Genomic DNA, 9,998 nt, shown 5'->3' on the forward strand with positions numbered 1-9,998 from the left:
GGTAGGATGGTCTGATAGTCCTAGTAGATTCTTTAATATGCTGGATTCATTAGCATAGGCCCTTAGGGGCGGTGTGAGGGAGCTCACAGGTGGAGGTGTGCACAACCTCAAGGTGGAGCTTGCCTCGTGTACTCGTGATGCAGGTGGAGCATTATGAGTGAACTTGTGATGCTAGTTGAGCGTTATGAGTTGTTATACTTGGAAACGAGTATGTGATGGGTCTTAGTTGAAGACTTATCGGGATGGGTCTTGGTTGGAGACTTGTCGGGATGTATGGCTTATGCTTGAGCTTTGCATCGGGTTTGACTTGAGAATAGTTTTGTTTCACTATGGTTTGATGAGGTAGTGGTTGACTACGTGTTCTCGTCAAGGTGGAGATTGTTGGAAAAATGTGACTTGAACAGGAAGAATGCAGTTGGCAAGCAGAGGAAGGTCCGCGGGCCGCGTAGAAGACCGCGGGGCGCGGAGTTGATGCAGAATGGACTCCGCGGGACGCGTAGAACTCCGCGGGGCGCGGAGTTGGCTCTGCCCTTTTTCACAGTTCGCGTAATGACGGTTTCTTGGCACGTTTTTGGCCGGTTATTCTTAGTTTTTGACGGTTTCTCTTGTTTTTTCTTAACCCTAATTTCTTTTATTGTGAGGTATAATATATAAAGGCCCCATGTAATTAGAATTAGAGTGGAGATGCAACACAAAACACAAAGTGAGGAAAACTAAGAGAGAAAAAGCTTGGAGAGCCATTATTGTGGTTTCTCGTGTTCATCTTGTAATCTCCCGGTTTATAGTGAAAAGTTTATTCTCGGTGCCGGTGGATGTAGCTATCATGTTGATAGTGAACCACGTTAATTTCTCGGTGTGATTTTCTTTATTGTTTGTTTGAATCTTTATTGTTCCATTATTGTTTTTCGATCTTTGCTTCCGCTGTCGTACAACATATTTCTACACAATTCTAATACATACAAGACTTTATTATAATGTTCTAGTTCTCTTAGAACATTCTAGATCCTACTAGTATTTATATGATACTTTTAGAGTGTTCTAGACTTTGCTAGAACATTCTTGACAATACTATAAGCTTTCAGAATGTTCTAGACTTTTCTAGAACATTTTTCATTTATCTAGAGCATTTTAGTCCTTTTTAAAATGTTCATGGACTATCATGCCTAATGATTAGAGGTATAAAAAGGCGTCTTGAGACAAGTATCTCTAATCTTTACATTTAAGGAATGTTTTTTGCAATACTTATTAGTTAACAATAACAATAATGTAGCCTTCAAAGTAAAGCCTTTACAACTATTTACAAAGCGTTGATAGTTATAGCCATTACGTAGCAGTTGAAAATAAAGTAGCGTTTAAAGAAAATTAATATGAAAGTTTTTATTAAAATAAAAAAAAATTTCTGAACAACATGCAATTTTTTTTATTGGTCTACTTTTTGATTTGTAGGCACCTTTCATTTTGACTTGCAATTTCTTACTTTGCTTTATAATTCAAATGTTTTTTTTTTTTATTTCTTTTACTTGATATGTTAATAAATCCTTGTTATATTTTTTGCATGATCATTCTGTATTTTGCAATGCACTAATTATGTTGATTTGGAATTTAATCATTGCCATTTCTATGTAATTTTTTTCTGACTGATGCTGCAATACCAATGAAATTTAATCAAAAAATTAGAACAAATAAGAATAATTTGCGAATTACAGCCTTTAAAATTTTTTAACTTTTGCGAATTATCGCCTTAATGTTTATTTTTTGAGAATTACAACTACCAAAGTTTCAAATTCTACAGCGTTCAGGATAAATTACAGAATTTCGATCACATAACCTAAATTTTCGACCACCAAAATGGTCGAAATTATGTGATTTGGTCTGAACGTTGTAGACTTTTAAACTTTGGTGGCTGTAATTTGAAAAAATTAACATTGAGTCTATAATTCGCAAAAGTGTTTAACTTTAAAGTTGTATTTCGCAAATTATTCAACAAATAATTTTAAACTTTGGGTAAGACATACTCTCATTCAGACTCAAAATGTATAATTAGAAAAGTAAAAAATGAGGCTAAAACGTATTTTGATCCGTAACCTATCATCTATGGGGAATTCACTTTGGGTTTACAATTTTAATCCTAGATTATGGGTTTGAGTTTGATATTTAAAATGAATGAATTTATCTAAAATCTTAAACCTATCTCAAATCTATTTCTAATGCTGCAAGATTGATTAATTTTAAAATAGTGTTTGATTATTATGTATGACAACTAGTGTTGAAAGAATAAAAACTATCATGAAAAAACGGAAACTTAAAAGAAAGCTAGGTTTTGTGTTTTTAAAAACGAAAAATCGAAAAACAGAATTGATAAGAAACAAGCCCTTATCAAAATTTTGGGATGAGTATTAAAATATTCACTCCTTGTGTTAATTGATGCTAGTTTTACACGATTGCTCATGTTTAATCGAGTCATGCTACGTTTTCACCATTTTATAAGTATTTTTTGAATCAAAATTGTGGGAGAAGTAGAAGAGAATTTATGTTTCTTCTAGTTCATTTCTACCCGATCAATTTGGCCTATGATAATACTTTATGAAGCTTGTGAAATGAAACTGATAGTTGAGGATTGGTTGTCATGGAATGACACTTAGGAAGAAATTTGTTTAGTTGAGACTTGTGGTAATGCAATTCCAATGTTTCTTTTTTCATTTATTTAAAATTTTTTGATATGCAACATATTTTTATTTTTAGGTTTGCAGTTGATGCTCATTATTGGTTTCTTTGACTATAGGGGCCTCCAAACAAAAGTATTGGCCTTTGCGCAACATGTCATGCGAAATATGAAGATTGTCGGGCCATTATGGATTCTTGACTCTTGCATTGCCTATTTTTAACATTGGCTACATTGGTACTATTCCTAAATGTTTTAAAGTGTATATGCAAGGCGTGTGTCTAGTTTATTTATTTGATAATTTTGTTAAAACTTATAACCAACTATGTTTTCCGTGGCTTTATTGATGGCTTGATATTTTATGCTTTATTTTGAGTATTTTCTTTGTATTTGTTAAAGTGATTTGTGTCTTGAGTGCACCATTCAAGTCTACGCATTTATTTGTGCATAGAGGTGTGGATGCTATGTAGGATTAAAGATGGGTGATTAAGTTGGACTTAATGTGTATGATTGATGATGGTATTTAAGTATGGTGTTTAATTCTTGAAGTTATGATGGAATTAAAGGAGATTCTTAAACATGCTTATTAAGATGGCATGATGAATGAAGAGATTTGATAAGGAATTTGAAGAGTTTTCTGTATAGCAATAGATGCCTTGAATGAGGCATCCAAATATATTGACCTGCCTTGAGCGAGCACAAGGATCAGAATGCAACATAATGATCAGAACAGGGTGTGCTCAAACGAGCACTATAGTCAGAAGTTGGCAGTTGGTTCTTGGAAGGGCGGCTCGAATGAGCACTTTAGTAGCTTGAACGAGCAGCTTAGTCTAATGTTTTGGATGCTGTTTTCAACCTTTTGAATGCTTAGAGCTGTTTCAATCCTATTGATTCTTAGCCTAATGTATAAAGTACTCATTAATGTAATCACCTCTATAAATAAGGAGCTCATATGTATATCCAAACACATCAAATACAAACCCCAAGCCTAAATATAACTTTTGTTATTCTCTTACTTAATTGTAATTTTTCATTTGTAAGAGTGTTATACTCCGTTAAAATAGTATAATCAAGATACTACACACCACGGAGGACGTAATCATAATTGGGTGAACCTCTTTAAATCATTGTGTCAAGTTTTGCATTTTATTTCCTTTCAAACGTTGTTAGTTCATTGAGATTGTTATTGTTCATCAGGGTACTTCAAACCTTTCGATCTTGGTGATATTCGAGGTGAAGATTTGTTCTTAGACTCTATTCAAGCTCTTATTTCAATTGGTATCAGAGCCAATTCGTTGTTACGGTGATTAAGAAGTCGTTTGTTGGTGAAACGTGTCCACAATGAAGCTTGACATAGAGAAGTTTGATAGCAGTGTGAACTTTGGCTTATGATAAGTCAAGATGAGAGCCATTTTGATGCAAAATGGTGTGCAAAAAGCAGTTGATGGTGTAGAAAAAATGCCCGAGGGCGTGATCGCAGCAAGATGGAAAAAGATTGATACAAGGGCACTTTCGGCAATTCAACTATGCCTTTCCAATGAAGTGCTAAAAAAGGTTGTCAAAGAAATTACAACTAAGGGTATAGGGAAAAATTAGAATCACTCTATATGACCAAGAGTTTTACCAGTGGACTACTTTTGAATAGTAGACTCTATGATTTGCGATTGGGGGAAGGTAACCTTTGAAACCTCATCTTGATGAGTTTTATTTTATTGTTATGGATTTACAAAACATTAAAGTCAAACTTGATGATGAAGATTTGGCTATTTATCTTTTATGTTCTCTACCTTCTTACAAGAATTTTAGAGAAACTCTACTTTATGGTTGAGAAAACTTGAATAGTGATGATGTGAGAAATGCCTTAACACAAAGGGATTTAATTGACACACAAATGTCACATAGAACACAAGGTGGCTCGAGCGATGTTTATTTGTTAGAGGGAGGACTCCTGAGAAATGTTCCACTAGTGGGAGTGGAAACAAGGGTTAAGGGAGGTCGAAGTCATAAGGGCCTAATAGAAATAAGACTTACAGCTAATGCTAGCTTAAAGGCCACATCAAGAAGAATTGTTGAAAATGGAAAAAGAAAGTTGCTAGTGATGATGGGTTTAGGGACACTACTAGTAATGCTGATGCTAGTTACATGAATGATAGTGATGATGGTGGTGTATTATTTGCCATACATGGGTACAAAAATAATGATGAATGGATTCATGAATCGGGGTGCACATTCCATATGACACCCAACAAGAGTTTCTTCCAAACATATGAGAGTGTTGATGGGGGAAATGTGACAATGGAAACAATACTACATGTAAGGTGGTCGGGGTTAGAAGTGTGAAAATGAGAATGTTTGATGGAATGGTGAGAACTTTGTTGGATGTGAGATGTGTTTCGGGTTTGAAAAAGAATAATTTTTGGGTACTCTTTATAAGATCGGGTGTAAAATCACCTGTGAAGGTAGAGTCATGAAGGTTGCTAGAGGGTCACTTGTTGCGATAAAGAAGGAGATGAATGGGAGTGTGTATGCTCTTGAAGTTCAACTAGCTCTGGCTTGGCAAATGTTTCTAAAAACAAAGTGTCCGATCATGAAACAATGCTTTGGCACTTGAGACTTGGTCATTTGAGTGAAAGAGGTATGTATAAACTTTCTAAACAAGGCGTATTTGATGGTAAAAAGTTTGGGAAACTTGGGTTTGCAAAGAATGTGTTGATGGGAAACACAAGAGGATTAGTTCAAACCCGCCATACACAACACCAAGGGGATATTTGACTATATTCATTCCGATTTGTGGAGGCCTTCAAGAAAGCCCTCTGTTGGTGGCTGTAATTACTATTTAACTTTCATAGATGACTTCTCAAGGAAAGTTTGGTGTTACTTCATCAAACATAAAAATGAAGTATTTGATGTTTTCTTAGAATGGAAGAAAATGATTGAGAAAAAGACTGGTAGGAGCATCAAGACCTTGAAAACCGATAATGGTCTTGAATTTGTTGATAATAAATTTCTTCAATATTTTGCTAGTGAAGGTATTGTTAGACATAGAGCTTGTGCAAGAAAGACACAACAAAATGGTGTTGCGGAGACGATTGTAGAAATGCTAATGGATGATCGAATGCAACAAGAGGGGGGGGGTGAATTGTTGTGTAGTAGGTTTAAGATTTTTGCCTCTAATTTTTGCGGAATTGTATCAAGTAAAGAACAAAACTTAAACTCAAAAACGAAAAGAAAAATAATAAAGGAGACAAAGATTTTACGTGGAAACCTTCTTGGCCTAATAAGAAGGAAAAACCACGACCCCCCGGGATTTCAAAATTCTCACTATGTTAAGGCAATCAATTACAATTACACAAAACAATGTTTGCTTCACTTGAAGCTTCTCAATTCTCTAAATGCTTTACTCAAAGCTTCTCTACTTAGGCCTACTTCTCTTCTCTTCTCTTTCTCTCCTTCTCTTTCTCTTCTCTCGATTCTATTCTCTATTCCCTTAGACTTCCCATAAGTCTAATTACAACAAAACACTTAATTACCCTTTACAAGGCCAATTCTCATGAAGATTAAAATTAAGTAGTTGCTCAAGAAAAATATAATGAATTAATTGGCATTCAAAAACAGAAAATATTTTTCTTTGAATGATCTCCCTTAAATGGACACTCTCTCTTCATATCCGCTTAACCGTAGCTTCCCTCTTTTATAAAGGGAACAGCCGTCAGTGCACTCAGCCCACGTTCTCCATGAGATGCACTTATCCCACGACTTCCATAAACTTACTTGCTCCCAAAGAAAGTGGGAAGTTAGTTGAAAGTAGGAGTGGAACATAACTGCTGTACGGTTAATATTACATGGGTTAAAGGAAGATCCTAAAATGTAGGAGACTAATTCAAAGTAGAGAACAAGTCTCTTGGATGTCCGAGTTTATAGGAGATAAACAAGGAATTAGTCTTCTCCATGTTTTTAGGCGTTTAAAAAACATTTAGCCAATTAATAAATAAATTTAATTAAGCAACTAATTAAATTTTAACCTTTTACATTAACTAAAAATAGAAAACATAATTTTCGTAACTTCCAGTCAATGTCTTCTTCAGACCTGTATCGTGGGGAACAGCGCACTGTCTCCATCTACAACTTTCGTCAGGACTTCAACTCTAGGAACAGTAAACTGACTTCTAAAGCAATTGCCCAACTTCTTGGATATTTGAGACATGTACAACTTCCACGAATCAAGTCATAGGCTTCATCAACGATTCAAATTAAACCGGATATATACCTACAAAACAATCTCTAATAATATGTTTGTTTATTTAAAAGTGAAGTCATCATCAAAACCTTAAGAGGCCAACAAATTCCCCCTTTTTGATGATGGCAAACTTTATAAACAAACTTAAGTAAAATAGAGTAAAACAAATTTCTTAGAGCATACTAGAGATTAAAGCAACTCTAAATAACTTAGCAAATCAACTCGTTACAATATAATTTACCAAGTATTCACAATAAAACAGTTTACTCCATAATATCAAATATTTTTTTCAAAACTTTCAAAATTAATTAACCTAAAACTTAAATAAAATAAACTAAGTTAAACTAAAATAAACTGACATAATAACTAACATAATTAAACTAACACACATTGTTAAATAATTTCAATCAAAAACATTTTGAGAACAAATGCACAAGAACAATAAATATCCTCAAAAACTTAGCAACACAGATGATCACTAAACATAGAATCAATATTAATCAACCAAGATATGTAATTGTGTATTCACTTCTCCTCTTAAGTTTGTGCATAATCTTCCCCCTTTTGTCATCAATCAAAAAGAATTGGGGTTATCAAACCTCAGCACAAACCAAATAGATTTGTTAGTGATGAAAGCAAGAAACAATAATAAGAGTAAGTGCCATGAATAAAAATCAAACCTGCATATAGTCAATTGTCACAGACCATTAATAAAAGCAAATAAAGAAAAGTAGCAATTGTTCAACAATACAACTTTGTACCTCAGATGGTACAAAATAAAAGGTGAAATTGTTTGTGAAATGTAACAGCCAATCAAATCTTAAAAACATAGGGAGAGGGTTCAAGGGGCAGTCTCTTCTTCGTCCACATATTCGGTCTACACTTCTACTGTATCTAACTTTGCACCAAGACGATGCTCCATCATGGTCAGTTGATCAACAATTGAAGCGAGTGAGACACGAACTTCATCTTGAAAAGTACTGAATTGAGACTGTAGATCATTAAGCTTGGAGAGAACAGAATGTGAAGATGCTGTAGGAATAGGATCAGCACAACCAATACCAGGAGATGATGGAAATGGTGGTGGTGTAAAGTGAATAGGTGATGGAGGTGGTGATGAAGTTTGATTTGGTGGTGAAGTGGTTGGCTTGGGTGAGAGAGGTTCGTTTAAAGTAGGCTCAGGAATGGTTTCAGAAGTGATATCATCAACCGTTGCAGCCTTTCGTTTTGAAGCAAGCCTCCTACTCTTCCTTTGAATAGCTTTACCCTTCCTCCTTAATGCAATCATAACCTCTTCATCACTGGAATCATGACAGAGATCATGAGGCACTTCTTTTCCTAAAGCTTCTTCCTCTCCTTGTTCCCCCTTAGTTCTTGTCCCCTCCTCCTGTTCCTCTTCTTCAGTGGGAACAGGCCCTTGTTCTTCCTTTTCTACTACTTCTTCTTTTTCTTTTTCTTTTTCTTTTTCTTTTTCCTCTTCTTTTTCCTTTCTTTATTTTTACTTCTTTTTCAATTTCTTCTTCTTCTTCCTCCATTTCCTCCTCATCAGAACCTACATCAATTACTTCTTCTGATTCATTTATTAACACCCCTTCATCGTTTAATTGGAGATGCAAATTTTTCAGACACCGTGCACCAATTTTCATATTGGGACCCATTGGGAACTCCAGCCCATCCAATGGTACACCAAACTTACGAAAAATCCATGTCAACAGCCCACCATAGCCAACAACATTCTTTTTCTCAATACAGTCAGATAAATGTGATATCATCAAAGATGGAAAATTTATTTTTATTTGATTGTCCATGCAATAAATCAAAGTTGCATCACGTAGACTCACCTCACTCCTCTTAGAGTTTCGGGGCAAGATGAATCTTCGTGCTACATTATAGAGTAATTTATGCATTGGAGACAAGACATTGTGACTGATTTTACCCCTTTTTTGTTCAACCCCTAAAAACTTAAAAATCGTTTTTTTCATTTATTCCAGAAAAGACTATCTTAGTACCAACACTATATGTATCAAACCCAACATTCGGAATTTTGAACCATTCTGCCAACAAAGCGCTGTTAAACTCTAATTTCATGTTCCTAACCATACTAGAACACTTTCCACTGTCATTGGAGAAGTTTGAAATAAACTCTCGCATAATATTTGGGAAGATGGGATTACAACTAAACTCAGTCATCAAAACCTCCCATTCTTGAAATTTTAAAATAGTATGAAGTTGAGGAAAGTGTGTAGAGTCATACCAGTACTTATCTACCCCAAATCCGACAGACATTTCCTTTGCAATCTCTTCAGCACTGTTAGGATCAACTTGCTTCAAACGCTTGGCCGTTTTGGAGGATGATTCACTTTTTGGTGAGAATGTTTTGCGTTTTGTTCCAATATTTTCAGTAGTTTCTTGGGATGGTAATGGTACATCTTCCAGTAATGGGGATGGATGAACAATTTTTAAAGGTTTTGGCTGGGTGTTTTGGTGAGATGTAGAGGCTTTCTTTCCTGATTTTGAAGTTTTCTTGCTTGATTTTGGTGTTTTCATGTTTGAATTTTGAAAGGTTGAGGAAGAAGAAGGACGGTTTCTTGAGACGGTTTTTGAAGAAGGCGTGTGAAGTGTGAAGTACGGGAAAGGTTAATAAAGCGGTGAAGTGACGGTTACCTCAAGTCCAATCCCCTTAAATGTTCTAATCATTGCTTTTGATATGGAAGGATTTTGAAGTGATGGGATTGAAAACCGTTTCCTATTGTTTTTAATTTCAGTTGGCCGTACATTTTTAAGAAAAATGTGAAATATGAATAAATTATAAAGAAAATGACAAACATATTGCTGTGGTCTGATCAAACTAACAACATGCAAACAAGAAAATATTCATAGTACAAACTTCATTACGTGTTTACCTGATCCATACAATAATTGATTTTCAATCAAAATTTTGAGGTTGATTCCTGACCCTCTTTTTTTATGATGCTTTATTGGAAATTTTATGCAACCAACTTTAGTGGAGCTTGATCATACCAAGTTCCAATCTCATCTTTTCATATTGTTCCCTAGGAAGTGGTTTGGTCAGAATATCTGCAACTTGTTCATTTGTGT

The sequence above is a fragment of the Amaranthus tricolor genome, chromosome 2 (genome assembly GCF_026212465.1).
Source record: "Amaranthus tricolor cultivar Red isolate AtriRed21 chromosome 2, ASM2621246v1, whole genome shotgun sequence".
In the NCBI taxonomy this organism is placed as follows: Eukaryota; Viridiplantae; Streptophyta; class Magnoliopsida; order Caryophyllales; family Amaranthaceae; genus Amaranthus; species Amaranthus tricolor.